The sequence below is a fragment of the Oncorhynchus keta genome, chromosome 15, assembly GCF_023373465.1.
Source record: "Oncorhynchus keta strain PuntledgeMale-10-30-2019 chromosome 15, Oket_V2, whole genome shotgun sequence".
Taxonomy (NCBI): Eukaryota; Metazoa; Chordata; class Actinopteri; order Salmoniformes; family Salmonidae; genus Oncorhynchus; species Oncorhynchus keta.
Window position 1 is genome coordinate 5,962,685 of NC_068435.1, and position 25,000 is coordinate 5,987,684.

At 43.7% G+C, this 25,000-nt stretch overlaps 1 pseudogene; it reads right to left on the reverse strand.

Moving 5' to 3' along the window:
* The window catches only part of LOC127907536 (receptor-type tyrosine-protein phosphatase mu-like), an 830,490-nt pseudogene that overhangs the window by 523,134 nt on the left and 282,356 nt on the right, over nt 1-25,000 (reverse strand).

Consider the following 25,000-nt stretch of genomic DNA (forward strand, 5'->3'; position numbering starts at 1 on the left):
CTGTATCAATGGGTTGGTTGTCTTAGTATCTATTATGTACTGTATCAATGGGTTGGTTGGTTGGATGTCTTAGTATCTATGTTGTACTGTATCAATGGGTTGGTTGTCTTAGTATCTATTCTGTATCAATGGGTTGGTTGTCTTAGTATCTGTTCTGTATCAATGGGTTGGTTGTCTTAGTATCTGTTCTGTATCAATGGGTTGGTTGTCTTAGTATCTGTACTGTGTCAATGGGTTGGTTGTCTTAGTATCTGTACTGTGTCAATGGGTTGGTTGTCTTAGTATCTATTATGTACTGTATCAATGGGTTGGTTGGTTGTCTTAGTATCTATTATGTACTGTATCAATGGGTTGGTTGTCTTAGTATCTATTATGTACTGTATCAATGGGTTGGTTGTCTTAGTAGCTATTATGTACTGTATCAATGGGTGGGTTGTCTTAGTATCTATTATGTACTGTATCAATGGGTTGGTTGTCTTAGTATCTGTACTGTACTGTATCAATGGGTTGGTTGTCTTAGTATCTATTCTGTACTGTATCAATGGGTTGGTTGGTTGTCTTAGTATATATTCTGTAATGTATCAATGGGTTGGTTGGATGTCTTAGTATCTATTTTGTACTGTATTAATGGGTTGGTTGTCTTAGTATCTATTATGTACTGTATCAATGGGTTGGTTGGTTGGATGTCTTAGTATCTATTTTGTACTGTATCAATGGGTTGGTTGTCTTAGTATCTATTATGTACTGTATCAATGGGTTGTTTGGTTGTCTTAGTATCTATTATGTACTGTATCAATGGGTTGGTTGGATGTCTTAGTATCTATTTTGTACTGTATTAATGGGTTGGTTGTCTTAGTATCTATTATGTACTGTATCAATGGGTTGGTTGGTTGGATGTCTTAGTATCTATTTTGTACTGTATCAATGGGTTGGTTGTCTTAGTATCTATTATGTACTGTATCAATGGGTTGTTTGGTTGTCTTAGTATCTATTATGTACTGTATCAATGGGTTGGTTGTCTTAGTATCTGTTCTGTATCAATGGGTTGGTTGTCTTAGTATCTGTTCTGTATCAATGGGTTGGTTGTCTTATTATCTGTTCTGTATCAATGGGTTGGTTGTCTTAGTATCTGTTCTGTATCAATGGGTTGGTTGTCTTAGTATCTGTTCTGTATCAATGGGTTGGTTGTCTTAGTATCTGTTCTGTATCAATGGGTTGGTTGTCTTAGTATCTGTACTGTATCAATGGGTTGGTTGTCTTAGTATCTGTACTGTATCAATGGGTTGGTTGTCTTAGTATCTGTTCTGTATCAATGGGTTGGTTGTCTTAGTATCTGTTCTGTATCAATGGGTTGGTTGTCTTAGTATCTGTACTGTGTCAATGGGTTGGTTGTCTTAGTATCTATTATGTACTGTATCAATGGGTTGGTTGTCTTAGTATCTATTATGTACTGTATCAATGGGTTGGTTGGTTGTCTTAGTATCTATTATGTACTGTATCAATGGGTTGGTTGTCTTAGAATCTATTATGTAATGTATCAATGGGTTGGTTGTCTTAGTATCTATTATGTACTGTATCAATGGGTTGGTTGTCTTAGTATCTATTATGTACTGTATCAATGGGTTGGTTGTCTTAGTAGCTATTATGTACTGTATCAATGGGTTGGTTGTCTTAGTATCTATTATGTACTGTATCAATGGGTTGGTTGTCTTTGTATCTGTACTGTAATGTATCAATGGGTTGGTTGCTTGTCTTAGTATCTATTATGTTCTGTATCAATGGGTTGGTTGTCTTAGTATATGTACTGTACTGTATCAATGGGTTGGTTGTCTTAGTATCTGTTATGTACTGTATCAATGGGTTGGTTGTCTTAGTATCTATTATGTACTGTATCAATGGGTTGTTTGGTTGTCTTAGTATCTATTTTGTACTGTATCAATGGGTTGGTTGTCTTAGTATCTATTATGTACTGTATCAATGGGTTGGTTGGTTGGATGTCTTAGTATCTATTTTGTACTGTATCAATGGGTTGGATGTCTTAGTATCTATTATGTACTGTATCAATGGGTTGTTTGGTTGTCTTAGTATCTATTTTGTACTGTATCAATGGGTTGGTTGTCTTAGTATCTATTATGTACTGTATCAATGGGTTGTTTGGTTGTCTTAGTATCTATTTTGTACTGTATCAATGGGTTGGTTGTCTTAGTATCTATTATGTACTGTATCAATGGGTTGTTTGGTTGTCTTAGTATCTATTATGTACTGTATCAATGGGTTGGTTGTCTTATTATCTATTTTGTACTGTATCAATGGGTTGGTTGTCTTAGTATCTATTATGTACTGGGTTGGGTTGTACTGGGTTGGGTTGTATCAATGGGTTGGTTGGATGTCTTAGTATCTATTTTGTACTGTATCAATGGGTTGGTTGTCTTAGTATCTATTCTGTATCAATGGGTTGGTTGTCTTAGTATCTATTATGTACTGTATCAATGGGTTGGTTGTCTTAGTATCTATTATGTACTGTATCAATGGGTTGGTTGGTTGTCTTAGTATCTATTCTGTACTGTATCAATGGGTTGGTTGGATGTCTTAGTATCTATTTTGTACTGTATCAATGGGTTGGTTGTCTTAGTATCTATTCTGTATCAATGGGTTGGTTGTCTTAGTATCTATTATGTACTGTATCAATGGGTTGGTTGTCTTAGTATCTGTTCTGTATCAATGGGTTGGTTGTCTTAGTATCTGTTCTGTATCAATGGGTTGGTTGTCTTAGTATCTGTTCTGTATCAATGGGTTGGTTGTCTTAGTATCTGTACTGTGTCAATGGGTTGGTTGTCTTAGTATCTATTATGTACTGTATCAATGGGTTGGTTGTCTTAGTATCTATTATGTACTGTATCAATGGGTTGGTTGGTTGTCTTAGTATCTATTATGTACTGTATCAATGGGTTGGTTGTCTTAGAATCTATTATGTAATGTATCAATGGGTTGGTTGTCTTAGTATCTATTATGTACTGTATCAATGGGTTGGTTGTCTTAGTATCTATTATGTACTGTATCAATGGGTTGGTTGTCTTAGTAGCTATTATGTACTGTATCAATGGGTTGGTTGTCTTAGTATCTATTATGTACTGTATCAATGGGTTGGTTGTCTTTGTATCTGTACTGTAATGTATCAATGGGTTGGTTGCTTGTCTTAGTATCTATTATGTTCTGTATCAATGGGTTGGTTGTCTTAGTATATGTACTGTACTGTATCAATGGGTTGGTTGTCTTAGTATCTGTTATGTACTGTATCAATGGGTTGGTTGTCTTAGTATCTATTATGTACTGTATCAATGGGTTGTTTGGTTGTCTTAGTATCTATTTTGTACTGTATCAATGGGTTGGTTGTCTTAGTATCTATTATGTACTGTATCAATGGGTTGGTTGGTTGGATGTCTTAGTATCTATTTTGTACTGTATCAATGGGTTGGATGTCTTAGTATCTATTATGTACTGTATCAATGGGTTGTTTGGTTGTCTTAGTATCTATTTTGTACTGTATCAATGGGTTGGTTGTCTTAGTATCTATTATGTACTGTATCAATGGGTTGTTTGGTTGTCTTAGTATCTATTTTGTACTGTATCAATGGGTTGGTTGTCTTAGTATCTATTATGTACTGTATCAATGGGTTGTTTGGTTGTCTTAGTATCTATTATGTACTGTATCAATGGGTTGGTTGTCTTATTATCTATTTTGTACTGTATCAATGGGTTGGTTGTCTTAGTATCTATTATGTACTGTATCAATGGGTTGTTTGGTTGTCTTAGTATCTATTTTGTACTGTATCAATGGGTTGGTTGTCTTATTATCTATTATGTACTGTATCAATGGGTTGGTTGTCTTAGTATCTATTATGTACTGTATCAATGGGTTGGTTGGTTGTCTTAGTATCTATTCTGTACTGTATCAATGGGTTGGTTGGATGTCTTAGTATCTATTTTGTACTGTATCAATGGGTTGGTTGTCTTAGTATCTATTATGTATCAATGGGTTGGTTGTCTTAGTATCTATTATGTACTGTATCAATGGGTTGGTTGTCTTAGTATCTATTATGTACTGTATCAATGGGTTGGTTGGTTGTCTTAGTATCTATTCTGTACTGTATCAATGGGTTGGTTGGATGTCTTAGTATCTATTTTGTACTGTATCAATGGGTTGGTTGTCTTAGTATCTATTCTGTATCAATGGGTTGGTTGTCTTAGTATCTATTATGTACTGTATCAATGGGTTGGTTGTCTTAGTATCTGTTCTGTATCAATGGGTTGGTTGTCTTAGTATCTGTTCTGTATCAATGGGTTGGTTGTCTTAGTATCTGTTCTGTATCAATGGGTTGGTTGTCTTAGTATCTGTACTGTGTCAATGGGTTGGTTGTCTTAGTATCTATTATGTACTGTATCAATGGGTTGGTTGTCTTAGTATCTATTATGTACTGTATCAATGGGTTGGTTGGTTGTCTTAGTATCTATTATGTACTGTATCAATGGGTTGGTTGTCTTAGAATCTATTATGTAATGTATCAATGGGTTGGTTGTCTTAGTATCTATTATGTACTGTATCAATGGGTTGGTTGTCTTAGTATCTATTATGTACTGTATCAATGGGTTGGTTGTCTTAGTAGCTATTATGTACTGTATCAATGGGTTGGTTGTCTTAGTATCTATTATGTACTGTATCAATGGGTTGGTTGTCTTTGTATCTGTACTGTAATGTATCAATGGGTTGGTTGGTTGTCTTAGTATCTATTATGTTCTGTATCAATGGGTTGGTTGTCTTAGTATATGTACTGTACTGTATCAATGAGTTGGTTGTCTTAGTATCTATTCTGTACTGTATCAATGTGTTGGTTGGTTGTCTTAGTATCTATTCTGTAATGTATCAATGGGTTGGTTGGATGTCTTAGTATCTATTTTGTACTGTATCAATGGGTTGGTTGTCTTAGTATCTATTATGTACTGTATCAATGGGTTGGTTGGTTGGATGTCTTAGTATCTATTTTGTACTGTATCAATGGGTTGGTTGTCTTAGTATCTATTATGTACTGTATCAATGGGTTGGTTGTCTTAGTATCTATTATGTACTGTATCAATGGGTTGGTTGGATGTCTTAGTATCTATTTTGTACTGTATCAATGGGTTGGTTGTCTTAGTATCTATTTTGTATCAATGGGTTGGTTGTCTTATTATCTATTCTGTGTCAATGGGTTGGTTGTCTTAGTATCTATTTTGTACTGTATCAATGGGTTGGTTTTCTTAGTATCTGTTCTGTATCAATGGGTTGGTTGTCTTAGTATCTATTCTGTACTGTATCAATGGGTTGGTTGGATGTCTTAGTATCTATTTTGTACTGTATCGATGGGTTGGTTGTCTTAGTATCTATTATGTACTGTATCAATGGGTTGGTTGGTTGGATGTCTTAATATCTATTTTGTACTGTATCAATGGGTTGGTTGTCTTAGTATCTATTCTGTATCAATGGGTTGGTTGTCTTAGTATCTATTCTGTATCAATGGGTTGGTTGTCTTAGTATCTATTATTTACTGTATCAATGGGTTGGTTGGTTGTCTTAGTATCTATTATGTACTGTATCAATGGGTTGGTTGTCTTAGTATCTATTATGTACTGTATCAATGGGTTGGTTGTCTCAGTATCTATTCTGTACTGTATCAATGGGTTGGTTGACTTAGTAGCTATTCAGTACTGTATCAATGGGTTGGTTGTCTTAGTATCTATTATGTACTGTATCAATGGGTTGGTTGACTTAGTAGCTATTCAGTACTGTATCAATGGGTTGGTTGTCTTAGTATCTATTATGTACTGTATCAATGGGTTGGTTGTCTTAGTAGCTATTCTGTTCTGTATCAATGGGTTGGTTGTCTTAGTATCTATTATGTACTGTATCAATGGGTCTGTAGCCTGTAGCTGTAATGAAAGAGCCCAGTAGGCCTGTAGCCTGTAGCTATAATGAAAGAGCCCAGTGGGGCCTGTAGCTATAATGAAAGAGCCCAGTGGGGCCTGTAACCTGTAGCTATAATGAAAGAGCCCAGTGGGGCCTGTAGCTATAATGAAAGAGCCCAGTGGGCCTGTAGCTATAATGAAAGAGCCCAGTGGGCCTGTAGCCTGTAGCTATAATGAAAGAGCCCAGTGGGGCCTGTAGCTATAATGAAAGAGCCCAGTGGGCCTGTAGCCTGTAGCTATAATGAAAGAGCCCAGTGGGCCTGTAGCTGTAATGAAAGAGCCCAGTGGGCCTGTAGCTATAATGAAAGAGCCCAGTGGGCCTGTAGCCTGTAGCTATAATGAAAGAGCCCAGTGGGCCTGTAGCTATAATGAAAGAGCCCAGTGGGGCCTGTAGCTATAATGAAAGAGCCCAGTGGGCCTGTAGCTATAATGAAAGAGCCCAGTGGGCCTGTAGCTATAATGAAAGAGCCCAGTGGGCCTGTAGCTATAATGAAAGAGCCCAGTGGGGCCTGTAGCTACAATGAAAGAGCCCAGTGGGTCTGTAGCTATAATGAAAGAGCCCAGTGGGGCCTGTAGCCTGTAGCTATAATGAAAGAGCCCAGTGGGCCTGTAGCTATAATGAAAGAGCCCAGGGGGCCTGTAGCTATAATGAAAGAGCCCAGTGGGGCATGTAACCTGTAGCTATAATGAAAGAGCCCAGTGGGGCCTGTAGCTATAATGAAAGAGCCCAGTGGGGCCTGTAGCTATAATGAAAGAGCCCAGTGGGCCTGTAGCTATAATGAAAGAGCCCAGTGGGCCTGTAGCTATAATGAAAGAGCCCAGTGGGCCTGTAGCCTGTAGCTATAATGAAAGAGCCCAGTGGGCCTGTAGCCTGTAGCTATAATGAAAGAGCCCAGTGGGGCCTGTAGCTATAATGAAAGAGCCCAGTGGGCCTGTAGCTATAATGAAAGAGCCCAGTGGGGCCTGTAGCTATAATGAAAGAGCCCAGTGGGGCCTGTAGCTATAATGAAAGAGCCCAGTGGGGCCTGTAGCTATAATGAAAGACCCCAGTGGGCCTGTAGCTATAATGAAAGACCCCAGTGGGCCTGTAGCTATAATGAAAGAGCCCAGTGGGCCTGTAGCTATAATGAAAGAGCCCAGTGGGGCCTGTAGCTATAATGAAAGACCCCAGTGGGCCTGTAGCTATAATGAAAGAGCCCAGTGGGCCTGTAGCTATAATGAAAGAGCCCAGTGGGCCTGTAGCCTGTAGCTATAATGAAAGAGCCCAGTGGGGCCTGTAGCTATAATGAAAGAGCCCAGTGGGCCTGTAGCCTGTAGCTATAATGAAAGAGCCCAGTGGGCCTGTAGCTATAATGAAAGAGCCCAGTGGGCCTGTAGCTATAATGAAAGAGCCCAGTGGGGCCTGTAGCTATAATGAAAGAGCCCAGTGGGCCTGTAGCCTGTAGCTATAATGAAAGAGCCCAGTGGGCCTGTAGCTATAATGAAAGAGCCCAGTGGGCCTGTAGCTGTAATGAAAGAGCCCAGTGGGCCTGTAGCTATAATGAAAGAGCCCAGTGGGCCTGTAGCTATAATGAAAGAGCCCAGTGGGCCTGTAGCTATAATGAAAGAGCCCAGTGGGCCTGTAGCTATAATGAAAGAGCCCAGTGGGGCCTGTAGCTATAATGAAAGAGCCCAGTGGGCCTGTAGCCTGTAGCTATAATGAAAGAGCCCAGTGGGCCTGTAGCCTGTAGCTATAATGAAAGTGCCCCGTGGGCCTGTAGCCTTTAGCTGTAATGAAAGAGCCCAGTGGGGCCTGTAGCTGTAATGAAAGAGCCCAGTGGGCCTGTAGCTATAATGAAAGAGCCCAGTGGGCCTGTAGCTATAATGAAAGAGCCCAGTGGGCCTGTAGCTATAATGAAAGAGCCCAGTGGGCCTGTAGCTATAATGAAAGAGTCCAGTGGGCCTGTAGCTATAATGAAAGAGCCCAGTGGGGCCTGTAGCTATAATGAAAGAGCCCAGTGGGCCTGTAGCTATAATGAAAGAGCCCAGTGGGGCCTGTAGCCTGTAGCTATAATGAAAGAGCCCAGTGGGCCTGTAGCCTGTAGCTATAATGAAAGAGCCAAGTGGGCCTGTAGCCTGTAGCTATAATGAAAGAGCCCAGTGGGCCTGTAGCCTGTAGCTGTAATGAAATAGCTTAGTGGGGCCTGTAGCCTGTCGCTATAATGAAAGAGCCCAGTGGGCCTGTAGCCTGTAGCTATAATGAAAGAGCCCAGTGGGGCCTGTAGCTATAATGAAAGAGCCCAGTGGGGCCTGTAGCTATAATGAAAGAGCCCAGTGGGCCTGTAGCCTGTAGCTATAATGAAAGAGCCAAGTGGGCCTGTAGCCTGTAGCTATAATGAAAGAGCCCAGTGGGCCTGTAGCCTGTAGCTGTAATGAAATAGCTTAGTGGGGCCTGTAGCCTGTCGCTATAATGAAAGAGCCCAGTGGGCCTGTAGCCTGTAGCTATAATGAAAGAGCCCAGTGGGGCCTGTAGCTATAATGAAAGAGCCCAGTGGGCCTGTAGCTGTAATGAAAGAGCCCAGTGGGGCCTGTAGCCTGTAGCTGTAATGAAAGAGCCCAGTGGGGCCTGTAGCTATAATGAAAGAGCCCAGTGGGGCCTGTAGCTGTAATGAAAGAGCCCAGTGGGGCCTGTAGCCTGTAGCTGCAATGAAAGAGCCCAGTGGGCCTGTAGCCTGTAGCTATAATGAAAGAGCCCAGTGGGCCTGTAGCTATAATGAAAGAGCCCAGTGGGGCCTGTAGCTATAATGAAAGAGCCCAGTGGGCCTGTAGCTATAATGAAAGAGCCCAGTGGGCCTGTAGCTATAATGAAAGAGCCCAGTGGGCCTGTAGCCTGTAGCTATAATGAAAGAGCCCAGTGGGGCCTGTAGCCTGTAGCTATAATGAAAGAGCCCAGTGGGCCTGTAGCCTGTAGCTGTAATGAAAGAGCCCAGTGGGGCCTGTAGCTGTAATGAAAGAGCCCAGTGGGCCTGTAGCCTGTAGCTATAATGAAAGAGCCCAGTGGGCCTGTAGCCTGTAGCTATAATGAAAGAGCCCAGTGGGGCCTGTAGCTATAATGAAAGAGCCCAGTGGGCCTGTAGCTATAATGAAAGAGCCCAGTGGGCCTGTAGCTATAATGAAAGAGCCCAGTGGGCCTGTAGCTATAATGAAAGAGCCCAGTGAGCCTGTAGCAATAATGAAAGAGCCCAGTGGGCCTGTAGCTATAATGAAAGAGCCCAGTGGGGCCTGTAGCTCTAATGAAAGAGCCCAGTGGGCCTGTAGCTATAATGAAAGAGCCCAGTGGGCCTGTAGCCTGTAGCTATAATGAAAGAGCCCAGTGGGGCCTGTAGCCTGTAGCTATAATGAAAGAGCCCAGTGGGCCTGTAGCCTGTAGCTATAATGAAAGAGCCCAGTGGGGCCTGTAGCTATAATGAAAGAGCCCAGTGGGCCTGTAGCTATAATGAAAGAGCCCAGTGGGCCTGTAGCTATAATGAAAGAGCCCAGTGGGCCTGTAGCCTGTAGCTATAATGAAAGAGCCCAGTGGGCCTGTAGCCTGTAGCTATAATGAAAGAGCCCAGTGGGCCTGTAGCTATAATGAAAGAGCCCAGTGGGGCCTGTAGCCTGTAGCTATAATGAAAGAGCCCAGTGGGCCTGTAGCTGTAATGAAAGAGCCCAGTGGGCCTGTAGCCTGTAGCTGTAATGAAAGAGCCCAGTGGGCCTGTAGCCTGTAGCTATAATGAAAGAGCCCAGTGGGGCCTGTAGCTATAATGAAAGAGCCCAGTGGGCCTGTAGCTATAATGAAAGAGCCCAGTGGGCCTGTAGCCTGTAGCTGTAATGGAAGAGCCCAGTGGGCCTGTAGCTATAATGAAAGAGCCCAGTGGGCCTGTAGCCTGTAGCTATAATGAAAGAGCCCAGTGGGCCTGTAGCTATAATGAAAGAGCCCAGTGGGGCCTGTAGCTGTAATGAAAGAGCCCAGTGGGTCTGTAGCTATAATGAAAGAGCCCAGTGGGGCCTGTAGCTATAATGAAAGAGCCCAGTGGGTCTGTAGCTATAATGAAAGAGCCCAGTGGGCCTGTAGCTGTAATGAAAGAGCCCAGTGGGCCTGTAGCCTGTAGCTATAATGAAAGAGCCCAGTGGGGCCTGTAGCCTGTAGCTATAATGAAAGAGCCCAGTGGGGCCTGTAGCCTGTAGCTATAATGAAAGAGCCCAGTGGGCCTGTATCCTGTAGCTATAATGAAAGAGCCCAGTGGGCCTGTAGCTGTAATGAAAGAGCCCAGTGGGGCCTGTAGCTATAATGAAAGAGCCCAGTGGGGCCTGTAGCCTGTAGCTATAATGAAAGAGCCCAGTGGGGCCTGTAGCCTGTAGCTATAATGAAAGAGCCCAGTGGGCCTGTAGCCTGTAGCTATAATGAAAGAGCCCAGTGGGCCTGTAGCCTGTAGCTATAATGAAAGAGCCCAGTGGGGCCTGTAGCTATAATGAAAGAGCCCAGTGGGCCTGTAGCCTGTAGCTATAATGAAAGAGCCCAGTGGGGCCTGTAGCTATAATGAAAGAGCCCAGTGGGGCCTGTAGCTATAATGAAAGAGCCCAGTGGGCCTGTAGCCTGTAGCTATAATGAAAGAGCCCAGTGGGCCTGTATCCTGTAGCTATAATGAAAGAGCCCAGTGGGGCCTGTAGCTGTAATGAAAGAGCCCAGTGGGGCCTGTAGCTATAATGAAAGAGCCCAGTGGGGCCTGTATCCTGTAGCTATAATGAAAGAGCCCAGTGGGGCCTGTAGCTATAATGAAAGAGCCCAGTGGGCCTGTAGCCTGTAGCTATAATGAAAGAGCCCAGTGGGCCTGTATCCTGTAGCTATAATGAAAGAGCCCAGTGGGGCCTGTAGCTGTAATGAAAGAGCCCAGTGGGGCCTGTAGCTATAATGAAAGAGCCCAGTGGGGCCTGTAGCTATAATGAAAGAGCCCAGTGGGCCTGTAGCTATAATGAAAGAGCCCAGTGGGGCCTGTAGCCTGTAGCTATAATGAAAGAGCCCAGTGGGCCTGTAGCCTGTAGCTATAATGAAAGAGCCCAGTGGGGCCTGTAGCCTGTAGCTATAATGAAAGAGCCCAGTGGGCCTGTAGCCTGTAGCTATAATGAAAGAGCCCAGTGGGCCTGTAGCCTGTAGCTATAATGAAAGAGCCCAGTGGGGCCTGTAGCCTGTAGCTATAATGAAAGAGCCCAGTGGGGCCTGTAGCTGTAATGAAAGAGCCCAGTGGGCCTGTAGCCTGTAGCTATAATGAAAGAGCCCAGTGGGCCTGTAGCCTGTAGCTGTAATGAAAGAGCCCAGTGGGCCTGTAGCCTGTAGCTGTAATGAAAGAGCCCAGTGGGCCTGTAGCCTGTAGCTATAATGAAAGAGCCCAGTGGGCCTGTAGCCTGTAGCTATAATGAAAGAGCCCAGTGGGGCCTGTAGCTATAATGAAAGAGCCCAGTGGGCCTGTAGCCTGTAGCTATAATGAAAGAGCCCAGTGGGGCCTGTAGCTATAATGAAAGAGCCCAGTGGGCCTGTAGCTATAATGAAAGAGCCCAGTGGGGCCTGTAGCTGTAATGAAAGAGCCCAGTGGGCCTGTAGCCTGTAGCTATAATGAAAGAGCCCAGTGGGGCCTGTAGCTGTAATGAAAGAGCCCAGTGGGGCCTGTAGCTGTAATGAAAGAGCCCAGTGGGCCTGTAGCTGTAATGAAAGAGCCCAGTGGGGCCTGTAGCTGTAATGAAAGAGCCCAGTGGGGCCTGTAGCTATAATGAAAGAGCCCAGTGGGGCCTGTAGCTATAATGAAAGAGCCCAGTGGGGCCTGTAGCTGTAATGAAAGAGCCCAGTGGGCCTGGGGCCTGTAGCTGTAATGAAAGAGCCCAGTGGGCCTGTAGCCTGTAGCTGTAATGAAAGAGCCCAGTGGGCCTGTAGCTATAATGAAAGAGCCCAGTGGGGCCTGTAGCCTGTAGCTATAATGAAAGAGCCCAGTGGGCCTGTAGCCTTTAGCTATAATGAAAGAGCCCAGTGGGCCTGTAGCCTGTAGCTATAATGAAAGAGCCCAGTGGGGCCTGTAGCTATAATGAAAGAGCCCAGTGGGCCTGTAGCCTGTAGCTATAATGAAAGAGCCCAGTGGGGCCTGTAGCTGTAATAAAAGAGCCCAGTGGGCCTGTAGCTATAATGAAAGAGCCCAGTGGGGCCTGTAGCTGTAATGAAAGAGCCCAGTGGGGCCTGTAGCTGTAATGAAAGAGCCCAGTGGGCCTAATCTCCTGTTGGTTCGGGAGGTCAAGAGGGCTCTCTGCATCAATTAACACAATGCACATTTTTTAACCAGGGCCTATAGGGAAACCAATAGGTCTCTGGTCAATAGCAGTGCACTATACAGGGAATAGGGTTCCATAGGGCTCTGGTCTAAAGTAGTGCACTATTAGGGAATAGGGTTCCATAGGGCTCTGGTCTAAAGTAGTGCACTATTAGGGAATAGGGTTCCATAGGGCTCTGGTCTAAAGTAGTGCACTATATATAGGTAATAGGGTTCCATAGGCCTCTGGTCTAAAGTAGTGCACTATATAGGGAATAGGATTCCATAGGGCTCTGGTCTAAAGTATTGCACTATACAGGGAATAGGGTTCCATAGGGCTCTGGGCTAAAGTAGTGCACTATACAGGGAATAGGGTTCCATAGGGCTCTGTTCTAAAGTAGTGCACTATAAAATAGGGAATAGGGTTCCATAGGGCTCTGGTCTAAAGTAGTGCACTATATATAGGTAATAGGGTTCCATAGGGCTCTGGTCTAAAGTAGTGCACTATATAGGGAATAGGGTGCCAATTGAGACACACGATTGGTGAGTTGTGTCTCTTCCTCAATGAGGCCTGGAAACACTATTGTCCAAGGTGTGAAATCACTGGGCTCGGTGTGCCAGGGTCAGGGATGATGTACCATGGGGGAAGTAATGGGTGAAAATGAGTTTTCTGGTGGAGTAGAACATTATATAGACCTGGTGCTGAGGGGAGAAAAAAAACACATAGGCCTATTGCCATGGATACACGCCCAATTTTTCAGTTTTTGATTTGTTAAAAAAGTTTGAAATATCCAATAAATGTCGTTCCACTTCATGATTGTGTCCCACTTGTTGTTGATTCTTCACAAAACAATACAGTTTTATACCTTTATGTTTGAAGCCTGAAATGTGGCAAAAGGTCGCAAAGTTCAACGGGGCCGAATACTTTCGCAAGGCACTGTATATACTAATATATATATATATATATATATATCCACTACCGTTCAAAGGTTTGGGGACACTTGGAAATGTCCTTGTTTTTGAGAGAAAAGCACATTTCTTTGGTCCATTAAAATAACATCAAATTGATCAGTAATACAGTGTAGACATTGTTAATGTTGTAAATGACTATTGTAGCTGGAAACGGCTCATTTTGTAAAAGGAAGGATAACAGTTTTCAGCTGTGCTAACAAAATTGCAAAAGGGTTTTCTAATGATCAATTAGCCTTTTAAATTGATCAACTTGGATTAGCTAACACAACGTGTCATTGCAACACAGGAGTGACGGTTGCTGATAATGGGCCTCTGTACGCCTATGTAGATATAGATAGATCAGCCGTTTCCAGCTAAAATAGTCATTTACAACATTAACAATGTCTACACTGTATTTCTGATCAATTTAATGATATTTTAATGGACAGAACATGAGCTTTTCTTTAAAAAACAAGGACATTTCGAAGTGTCCCCAAACTTTTGAACGGTAGTCTATATATTTACTTTATATAATTTTGTATGTTATTGAAAATACTACCGCCGTTATAGGTAATGTAAGGTAAACCAAGGTAAGGTAAAGGGTAGCTATTGGTTAACTATTTAACTATATATATATATATATATATATATTATATTAGTTTATTATAGATGTATAGTATTGAAAATACTACCCTAATTTAACACACCGGATTCTACTAATTTGCTACTCAACAAGACCTTAACTAGCTGAATCAGATATGCTAAATTAGGGTTAGACGGATGGCCTACAGGACGGTAGATCTCCAGGAAGAGGGTTGGACTGAACCTACAGGACAGTAGATCTCCAGGAAGAGGGTTGGACTGAACCTACAGGACAGTAGATCTCCAGGAAGAGGGTTGGACTGAACCTACATACAGGAGATCTCCAGGAAGAGGGTTGGACTGAACCTACAGGACAGTAGATCTCCAGGAAGAGGGTTGGACTGAACCTACAGGACGGTAGATCTCCAGGTAGAGGGTTGGACTGAACCTACAGGACAGTAGATCTCCAGGAAGAGGGTTGGACTGAACCTACAGGACGGTAGATCTCCAGGAAGAGGGTTGGACTGAACCTACAGGACGGTAGATCTCCAGGAACAGGGTTGGACTGAACCTACAGGACGGTAGATCTCCAGGAACAGGGTTGGACTGAACCTACAGGACGGTAGATCTCCAGGAAGAGGGTTGGACTGAAAACCTACAGGACAGTAGATCTCCAGGAAGAGGGTTGGACTGAAAACCTACAGGACAGGACATCTCCAGGAAGAGGGTTGGACTGAAAACCTACAGGACAGTAGATCTCCAGGAAGAGGGTTGGACTGAAAACCTACAGGACAGTAGATTTCCAGGAAGAGGGTTGGACTGAAAACCTACAGGACAGTAGATAGCCAGGAATAGGGTTGGACTGAAAACCTACAGGACAGTAGATCTCCAGGATGAGGGTTGGACTGAAAACCCACAGGACAGTAGATCTCCAGGAAGAGGGTTGGACTGATAACCTACAGGACAGTAGATCTCCAGGAAGAGGGTTGGACTGAAAACCCACAGGACAGTAGATCTCCAGGGAGAGGGTTGGACTGAAAACCCACAGGACAGTAGATCTCCAGGAAGAGGGTTGGACTGATAACCTACAGGACAGTAGATCTCCAGGAAGAGGGTTGGACTGAAAACCTACAGGACAGTAGATCTCCAGGAAGAGGGTTGGACTGAAAACCTACAGGACAGTAGATCTCCAGGAAGAGGGTTGGGCAGCCCTGGTATAGGTAATGTAGACTAAGGTAATTTAAGGTAAGGTAAACTAAACTAAGGTAAGGTAATGTAAAGTAATGTAAAGTAATGTAAACTAAGGTAACGTAAGGTAGGGTAAACTAAGGTAATGTAAACTAAGGTAAGGTGAGATAAGGTAAACTAAGGTAAGGTAAGGTGAGATAAGGTAAGTTAAACTAAGGTAAGGTAAGGTGAGATAAAGTAAGGTAAACTAAGGTAAGGTAAGGTAAGGTGAGATAAGGTAAGGTAAGGTGAGATAAGGTAAGGTAAACTAAGGTAAGGTAAGGTGAGATAAGGTAAGGTAAACTAAGGTAAGGTAAGGTGAGATAAGGTAAGGTAAACTAAGGTAAGGTAAGGTAAGGTAAGGTAAACTAAGGTAAGGTAAGGTAAACTAAGGTAAGGTAAGGTGAGATAAGGTAAGGTAAACTAAGGTAAGGTAAGGTGAGATAAGGTAAGGTAAACTAAGGTAAGGTAAGGTGAGATAAGGTAAGGTAAACTAAGGTAAGGTAAGGTGAGATAAGGTAAGGTAAACTAAGGTAAGGTAAACTAAGGTAAGGTAAGGTAAGGTGAGATAAGGTAAGGTGAGATAAGGTAAAGTAAACTAAGGTGAGATAAGTTAAGGTAAGGTGAGATAAGGTAAGGTAAACTAAGGTAAGGTAAACTAAGGTACGGTAAGGTGAGATAAGGTAAGGTAAACTAAGGCAAGGTAAGGTGAGATGAGGTAAGGTAAACTAAGGTAAGGTAAGGTGAGATAAGGTAAGGTAAACTAAGGTAAGGTAAGGTGAGATAAGGTAAGGTAAACTAAGGTAAGGTAAGGTGAGATAAGGTAAGGTAAACTAAGGTACGGTAAGGTGAGATAAGGTAAGGTAAACTAAGGTAAGGTAAGGTGAGATAAGGTAAGGTAAACTAAGGTAAGGTAAGGTAAGGTGAGATAAGGTAAGGTAAACTAAGGTAAGGTAAGGTGAGATAAAGTAAGGTAAACTAAGGTAAGGTAAGGTAAGGTGAGATAAGGTAAGGTAAACTAAGGTAAGGTAAACTAAGGTAAGGTAAGGTAAGGTAAGGTAAGGTGAGATAAGGTAAGGTAAACTAAGGTAAGGTAAGGTAAGGTAAGGTAAACTAAGGTAAGGTAAGGTGAGATAAGGTAAACTAAGGTAAGGTAAGGTGAGATAAGGTAAGGTAAACTAAGGTAAGGTAAGGTGAGATAAGGTAAGGTAAACTAAGGTAAGGTAAGGTGAGATAAGGTAAGGTGAGAGAAGGTAAACTAAGGTAAGGTAAGGTGAGATAAGGTAAACTAAGGTAAGGTAAGGTGAGATAAGGTAAGGTAAACTAAGGTAAGGTAAGGTGAGATAAGGTAAGGTAAACTAAGGTAAGGTAAGGTGAGATAAGGTAAACTAAGGTAAGGTGAGATAAGGTAAGGTAAACTAAGGTAAGGTAAGGTGAGATAAGGTAAGGTAAGGTGAGATAAGGTAAGGTAAACTAAGGTAAGGTGAGATAAGGTAAGGTAAGGTGAGATAAGGTAAGGTAAACTAAGGTAAGGTAAGGTGAGATAAGGTAAAAGGTAAACTAAGGTAAGGTAAGGTGAGATAAGGTAAGGTAAACTAAGGTAAGGTAAACTAAGGTAAGGTAAGGTAAACTAAGGTAAGGTAAGGTGAGATAAGGTAAGGTAAAATAAGGTAAGGTAAGGTAAGGTAAGGTGAGATAAGGTAAGGTAAACTAAGGTGAGATAAGTTAAGGTAAGGTGAGATAAGGTAAGGTAACTCACCTGATAGAAGTTGGGCCAGTAGGTAGAGATGGCCAGTTCTACCTGTACCCAGGCTCTAGTAGCTGGCCCAGACACGTTCCAGACGGGCATGCCCAGTGGACTGTTGTTCTCTCTGATGTACACGTTGAGCTGCCCCGGTCCCGCCCCCTCGCGGCCAGACAGGAAGTACTGGAAGATGATACAGTGAGTGTCATTCTCCTTCAGCTGGGGAGTCAGGAGTAATGCCTTCTGACCGGCGAAACGTCCCGACGTGTTGACCATAATGAAGGCTGAATCTGGGGCGGCAGAGGAGAGGAGAACATTAAATGGAGGTCAGAACTGTGTAGCTGGGGGGGTCAGAACTGTGTAGCTGGGGGGGTCAGAACTGTGTAGCTGGGGGTCAGAACTGTGTAGCTGGGGGGTCAGAACTGTGTAGCTGGGGGTCAGAACTGTGTAGCTGGGGGTCAGAACTGTGTAGCTGGGGGGTCAGAACTGTGTAGCTGGGGGGTCAGAACTGTGTAGCTGGGGGTCAGAACTGTGTAGCTGGGGGTCAGAACTGTGTAGCTGGGGGTCAGAACTGTGTAGCTGGGGGGTCAGAACTGTGTAGCTGGGGGTCAGAACTGTGTAGCTGGGGGTCAGAACTGTGTAGCTGGGGGTCAGAACTGTGTAGCTGGGGGTCAGAACTGTGTAGCTGGGGGTCAGAACTGTGTAGCTGGGGGTCAGAACTGTGTAGCTGGGGGGTCAGAACTGTGTAGCTGGGGGTCAGAACTGTGTAGCTGGGGGTCAGAACTGTGTAGCTGGGGGTCAGAACTGTGTAGCTGGGGGTCAGAACTGTGTAGCTGGGGGTCAGAACTGTGTAGCTGGGGGTCAGAACTGTGTAGCTGGGGGTCAGAACTGTGTAGCTGGGGGTCAGAACTGTGTAGCTGGGGGTCAGAACTGTGTAGCTGGGGGTCAGAACTGTGTAGCTGGGGGTCAGAACTGTGTAGCTGGGGGGGTCAGAACTGTGTAGCTGGGGGTCAGAACTGTGTAGCTGGGGGTCAGAACTGTGTAGCTGGGGGTCAGAACTGTGTAGCTGGGGGTCAGAACTGTGTAGCTGGGGGTCAGAACTGTGTAGCTGGGGGTCAGAACTGTGTAGCTGGGGGTCAGAACTGTGTAGCTGGGGGGTCAGAACTGTGTAGCTGGGGGTCAGAACTGTGTAGCTGGGGGTCAGAACTGTGTAGCTGGGGGTCAGAACTGTGTAGCTGGGGGGTCAGAACTGTGTAGCTGGGGGTCAGAACTGTGTAGCTGGGGGTCAGAACTGTGTAGCTGGGGGGTCAGAACTGTGTAGCTGGGGGTCAGAACTGTGTAGCTGGGGGTCAGAACTGTGTAGCTGGGGGTCAGAACTGTGTAGCTGGGGGTCAGAACTGTGTAGCTGGGGGGGTCAGAACTGTGTAGCTGGGGGTCAGAACTGTGTAGCTGGGGGGTCAGAACTGTGTAGCTGGGGGTCAGAACTGTGTAGCTGGGGGGTCAGAACTGTGTAGCTGGGGGTCAGAACTGTGTAGCTGGGGGGTCAGAACTGTGTAGCTGGGGGTCAGAACTGTGTAGCTGGGGGGTCAGAACTGTGTAGCTGGGGGTCAGAACTGTGTAGCTGGGGGTCAGAACTGTGTAGCTGGGGGTCAGAACTGTGTAGCTGGGGGTCAGAACTGTGTAGCTGGGGGTCAGAACTGTGTAGCTGGGGGTCAGAACTGTGTAGCTGGGGGTCAGAACTGTGTAGCTGGGGGTCAGAACTGTGTAGCTGGGGGTCAGAACTGTGTAGCTGGGGGGTCAGAACTGTGTAGCTGGGGGTCAGAACTGTGTAGCTGGGGGTCAGAACTGTGTAGCTGGGGGGGTCAGAACTGTGTAGCTGGGGGTCAGAACTGTGTAGCTGGGGGTCAGAACTGTGTAGCTGGGGGTCAGAACTGTGTAGCTGGGGGTCAGAACTGTGTAGCTGGGGGTCAGAACTGTGTAGCTGGGGGGTCAGAACTGTGTAGCTGGGGGTCAGAACTGTGTAGCTGGGGGTCAGAACTGTGTAGCTGGGGGTCAGAACTGTGTAGCTGGGGGTCAGAACTGTGTAGCTGGGGGGTCAGAACTGTGTAGCTGGGGGTCAGAACTGTGTAGCTGGGGGTCAGAACTGTGTAGCTGGGGGTCAGAACTGTGTAGCTGGGGGTCAGAACTGTGTAGCTGGGGGTCAGAACTGTGTAGCTGGGGGTCAGAACTGTGTAGCTGGGGGTCAGAACTGTGTAGCTGGGGGGTCAGAACTGTGTAGCTGGGGGGGTCAGAACTGTGTAGCTGGGGGGTCAGAACTGTGTAGCTGGGGGGTCAGAACTGTGTAGCTGGGGGTCAGAACTGTGTAGCTGGGGGGTCAGAACTGTGTAGCTGGGGGTCAGAACTGTGTAGCTGGGGGGTCAGAACTGTGTAGCTGGGGGTCAGAACTGTGTAGCTGGGGGTCAGAACTGTGTAGCTGGGGGTCAGAACTGTGTAGCTGGGGGGTCAGAACTGTGTAGCTGGGGGGGTCAGAACTGTGTAGCTGGGGGTCAGAACTGTGTAGCTGGGGGTCAGAACTGTGTAGCTGGGGGTCAGAACTGTGTAGCTGGGGGTCAGAACTGTGTAGCTGGGGGGTCAGAACTCCGTAACACAGACAGGATCACATCCAACCAAATCAAAATGATTTACAGATGAAGGATCTTCCTTTAACCAGTATTGTTGCAGCAAAATAATGATGTCGATACATGATTTGAACGTTTATAACCCTAAGGTTTAATCGGTTGTTAGGCCACTAGTTAGCCAGATTTGGCTACATGAAATGTGCAGTACTGTTAATTAATATTGCCGTGCGTTAGTGCTGGGATTTCAGTGAATTGATGTCAATCATGAAGCTTTCCTGCGGTGCAGGAAAATTCTCAGCAACAAAAGACTGATCAAATGAAGATCCTACACCTGTAAATAGCATTGAGCCATCTTAATACAGCAGTGGAGAGGACACCACTGTGGGGAGGGAAGACAATAACAGCTATTATTAAATGAAATTAAATAGAATTGTACTTGTCACATTTTACCTTTATTTAACTAGGCAAGTCAGTTAAGAACAAATTCTTATTTTCAATGACGGCCTAGGAACAGTGGGTTATAACTGCCTGTTCAGGGGCAGAACGACAGATTTGTACCTCGTCAGCTCGGGGATATGAACTTGAAACCTTTCTGTTACTAGTCCAACGCTCTAACCACTAGGCTACCCTGCATAACAACAGGTGTAGATTAACAGTGAAACGCCCTTCCCAACAAAATAGAGAAGAAGACAAATGGAAGGAAAATAATAACAGGAGGGATAAATACCCAATGAGGAATGATAACATATACAGGAAGTACCGGTTACCGAGGCGATGTGCAGTGGTACGAGGTCATTGAGGTAGACATGTACATGTAGTAAGGGGTAAAGGATAGATAATAGACAGTAACAGCAGTATACTGTAGGTAAAGGATATATAATAGACAGTAACAGCAGTATACTATCGGTAGGGGTAAAGGATAGATAATAGACAGTAACAGCAGTATACTGTAGGTAGGGGTAAAGGATATATAATAGACAGTAACAGCAGTATACTGTAGGTAGGGGTAAAGGATAGACAATAGACAGTAACAGCAGTATACTGTAGGTAGGGGTAAAGGATATATAATAGACAGTAACAGCAGTATACTGTAGGTAGGGGTAAAGGATATATAATAGACAGTAACAGCAGTATACTGTAGGTAGGGGTAAAGGATATATAATAGACAGTAACAGCAGTATACTGTAGGTAGGGGTAAAGGATATATAATAGACAGTAACAGCAGTATACTGTAGGTAGGGGTAAAGGATATATAATAGACAGTAACAGCAGTATACTGTAGGTAGGGGTAAAGGATAGACAATAGACAGTAACAGCAGTATACTGTAGGTAGGGGTAAAGGATATATAATAGACAGTAACAGCAGTATACTGTAGGTAGGGGTAAAGGATAGATAATAGACAGTAACAGCAGTATACTGTAGGTAGGGGTAAAGGATAGATAATAGACAGTAACAGCAGTATACTGTAGGTAGGGGTAAAGGATATATAATAGACAGTAACAGCAGTATACTGTAGGTAGGGGTAAAGGATAGGTAATAGACAGTAACAGCAGTATACTGTAGGTAGGGGTAAAGGATATATAATAGACAGTAACAGCAGTATACTGTAGGTAAAGGATATATAATAGACAGTAACAGCAGTATACTGTAGGTAGGGGTAAAGGATAGGTAATAGACAGTAACAGCAGTATACTGTAGGTAGGGGTAAAGGATAGATAATAGACAGTAACAGCAGTATACTGTAGGTAGGGGTAAAGGATAGATAATAGACAGTAACAGCAGTATACTGTAGGTAGGGGTAAAGGATAGATAATAGACAGTAACAGCAGTATACTGTAGGTAGGGGTAAAGGATAGGTAATAGACAGTAACAGCAGTATACTGTAGGTAGGGGTAAAGGATAGATAATAGACAGTAACAGCAGTATACTGTAGGTAGGGGTAAAGGATAGATAATAGACAGTAACAGCAGTATACTGTAGGTAGGGGTAAAGGATAGATAATAGACAGTAACAGCAGTATACTGTAGGTAGGGGTAAAGGATAGATAATAGACAGTAACAGCAGTATACTGTAGGTAGGGGTAAAGGATAGATAATAGACAGTAACAGCAGTATACTGTAGGTAGGGGTAAAGGATAGATAATAGACAGTAACAGCAGTATACTGTAGGTAGGGTAAAGGATAGGTAATAGACAGTAACAGCAGTATACTGTAGGTAGGGGTAAAGGATATATAATAGACAGTAACAGCAGTATACTGTAGGTAGGGTAAAGGATAGATAATAGACAGTAACAGCAGTATACTGTAGGTAGGGGTAAAGGATAGGTAATAGACAGTAACAGCAGTATACTGTAGGTAGGGGTAAAGGATAGATAATAGACAGTAACAGCAGTATACTGTAGGTAGGGGTAAAGGATAGATAATAGACAGTAACAGCAGTATACTGTAGGTAGGGTAAAGGATAGATAATAGACAGTAACAGCAGTATACTGTAGGTAGGGGTAAAGGATAGATAATAGACAGTAACAGCAGTATACTGTAGGTAGGGGTAAAGGATAGGTAATAGACAGTAACAGCAGTATACTGTAGGTAGGGGTAAAGGATAGGTAATAGACAGTAACAGCAGTATACTGTAGGTAGGGGTAAAGGATAGGTAATAGACAGTAACAGCAGTATACTGTAGGTAGGGGTAAAGGATAGATAATAGACAGTAACAGCAGTATACTGTAGGTAGGGGTAAAGGATAGATAATAGACAGTAACAGCAGTATACTGTAGGTAGGGGTAAAGGATAGATAATAGACAGTAACAGCAGTATACTGTAGGTAGGGGTAAAGGATAGATAATAGACAGTAACAGCAGTATACTGTAGGTAGGGGTAAAGGATAGATAATAGACAGTAACAGCAGTATACTGTAGGTAGGGGTAAAGGATATATAATAGACAGTAACAGCAGTATACTGTAGGTAGGGGTAAAGGATAGATAATAGACAGTAACAGCAGTATACTGTAGGTAGGGGTAAAGGATAGATAATAGACAGTAACAGCAGTATACTGTAGGTAGGGGTAAAGGATAGATAATAGACAGTAACAGCAGTATACTGTAGGTAGGGGTAAAGGATAGACAATAGACAGTAACAGCAGTGTATGTGCATAAAGAGTCAATGCAGATAGTCTGGGTAGCTACTTGGTAAACTATTCAGCAGTCTTATGTCTTGGGGGTAGAAGCTGTTCAGGGTCCTGTTGGTTCCAGACTTGCTCCACTGGTACCTCTTGGGAGGGGGGCAATGCAAATAGTCTGGGTAGCCATTTGATTAGATGTTCAGGAGTCTTACGTCCTGGGGGTAGAAGCTGTTCAGGGTTCTGTTGGTTCCATCTGTTGCTACATTGGTATTGCTTGCCGTGCGGAAGCAGAGAGAACTGGGTGGCTGGATTCTGACAATGTTTAGGGCCTTCCTCTGACACCGCCTGGTATAGAGGTCCTGGATGGCAGGAAGCTTGGCCCCTGTGATGTGCTGGGCCGTACTCACCACCCTCTGTAGCACCTTAATAGTGTCAGCAAAGTTTCCTTATGTAGAGATCGAAGACCGTGTGAGGACTGTGTGTTGTTCTGAATCATTGACTCTGACAGGGTTAGGGTCAGTACCATGTCAATTCCAGTCAATTAAGTAAACCAAATAACAAATGTTCCTATTTGAAAAGCATTGAAGAGACAGGGTTAAGGTCAATACCATTTTAAATCCAGTCAATTCAGTAAGACAAATTCCATGTTTCTCATTGAAAAGCATTGAAGAGACAGGGTTAAGGTCAATACCATTTTAATTCCAGTCAATTCAGTAAGACAAATTCCATGTTTCTCATTGAAAAGCATTGAAGATAATTGGATTTTGATCCAATTTTTTATAGATTTTCTAGTGTACTTCCTGAATTGACTCGAATTGAAATGGAATTGAACCTTAACCCCAAGGACAGCAGTTGATATATCTCATATTATGAACTGGGTGGTTCGAGCCCTGAATGCTGATTGGCTGACAGCCGTGGTATATCAGAACATATACCATGGGTATGACAAAACATTTATTTTTAGTGCTCCAGTTACTTTGGTAACCTGTTTATAATGGCAATCTGGCACCTTGGGGGTGTGTGGTATATGGCCAATATACCACGGCTAAGGGCTGTGTTCAGGCACTCGGCGTTGTGTCGTGCTTAAGAACAGTCCTTAGCCGTAGTACATTGGCCATACACCACACCTCCTCCGGCCTTATTGCTGACAGACTCACACTCTCACAGACGGCTAAACCAAGGTGGTTTTTAACTCAAATGACGGAGAAAAATTAAGAAAATAAGAAGATGAGGAATTTAAAAAAAGAGCAATCCACCAATAGGAGGAGGGCACACGAGTCAGAACGGTTATATTAACAAGACATTCAACCCCTATATATCATCCTCTCATAGGCCTACAGCTGTCAGCTACACAGAGAGAAGACACACGAGTCAGAACGGTTATATTAACAAGACATTCAACCCCTATATATCATCCTCTCATAGGCCTACAGCTGTCAGCTACACAGAGAGAAGACACACAATGTACTGAATGGACAGGTGAGACATACTGAAACGCAGAAGAAGTGACACGGTTTTGCGTTTATATTACCCACGGTACACCAGTACAATTCATTATCACACAGGGAGAGTTTTACACGGTTCAGAAAAGATAAGAGCAAAATAGACTAAGCAGAACAGCTAAGCAGAAAAGTTTTTGCTCGTTTGTCATCAAATACCTACACCGAGCCCACTCACAGACACAAATCTAACTTGTCTGCAGATTTGCTGAGGTACTTTAGGGGGGGAAAAGAGAGATAGTTCACCAAAACCTTTACCAGAACCCAACTCTCTCTCTCTCTCTCTCTCTCTCTCTCTCAGATAATGAGCGAGGAGGAGATGAGAGGAGGAGAAGAGGAGAAGAGAGAAGAGCTGTGATGACACTGAGTCAAGCTCTTCTAGTTTGTTGTTTGGTCTGTATTGGAGGAGGAGGAGGAGGAGGAGTACAGGAGGCGAGGGGAGACAACCTCTTCCAGTTTGTTGGTACGACACCTTGTGTTACGGGATCTGATCTCTAGTCTACAACATCTCAATACATATCTCAATTAATCTCTCCTAATCTCGAAATGATGCAGAAAAATCCATGCTTTTGTTACTTGTAGGTTAGACTACTGCAATGCTCTACTTTCCGGCTACCCGGATAAAGCACTAAATAAACTTCAGTTAGTGATAAATACGGCTGCTAGAATCCTGACTAGAACCAAAACATTTGATCATATTACTCCAGTGCTAGGCTCCCTACACTGGCTTCCTGTCAAAGCAAGGGCTGATTTCAAGGTTTTACTGCTAACCTACAAAGCATTAATTACATGGGCTTGCTCCTACCTATCTTTCTGATTTGGTCCTGTCGTACATACCTACACGTACGCTACGGTCACAAGACGCAGGCCTCCTAATTGTCCCTAGAATTTCTAAGCAAACAGCTGGAGGCAGGGCTCTCTCCTATAGAGCTCCATTTTTATGGAA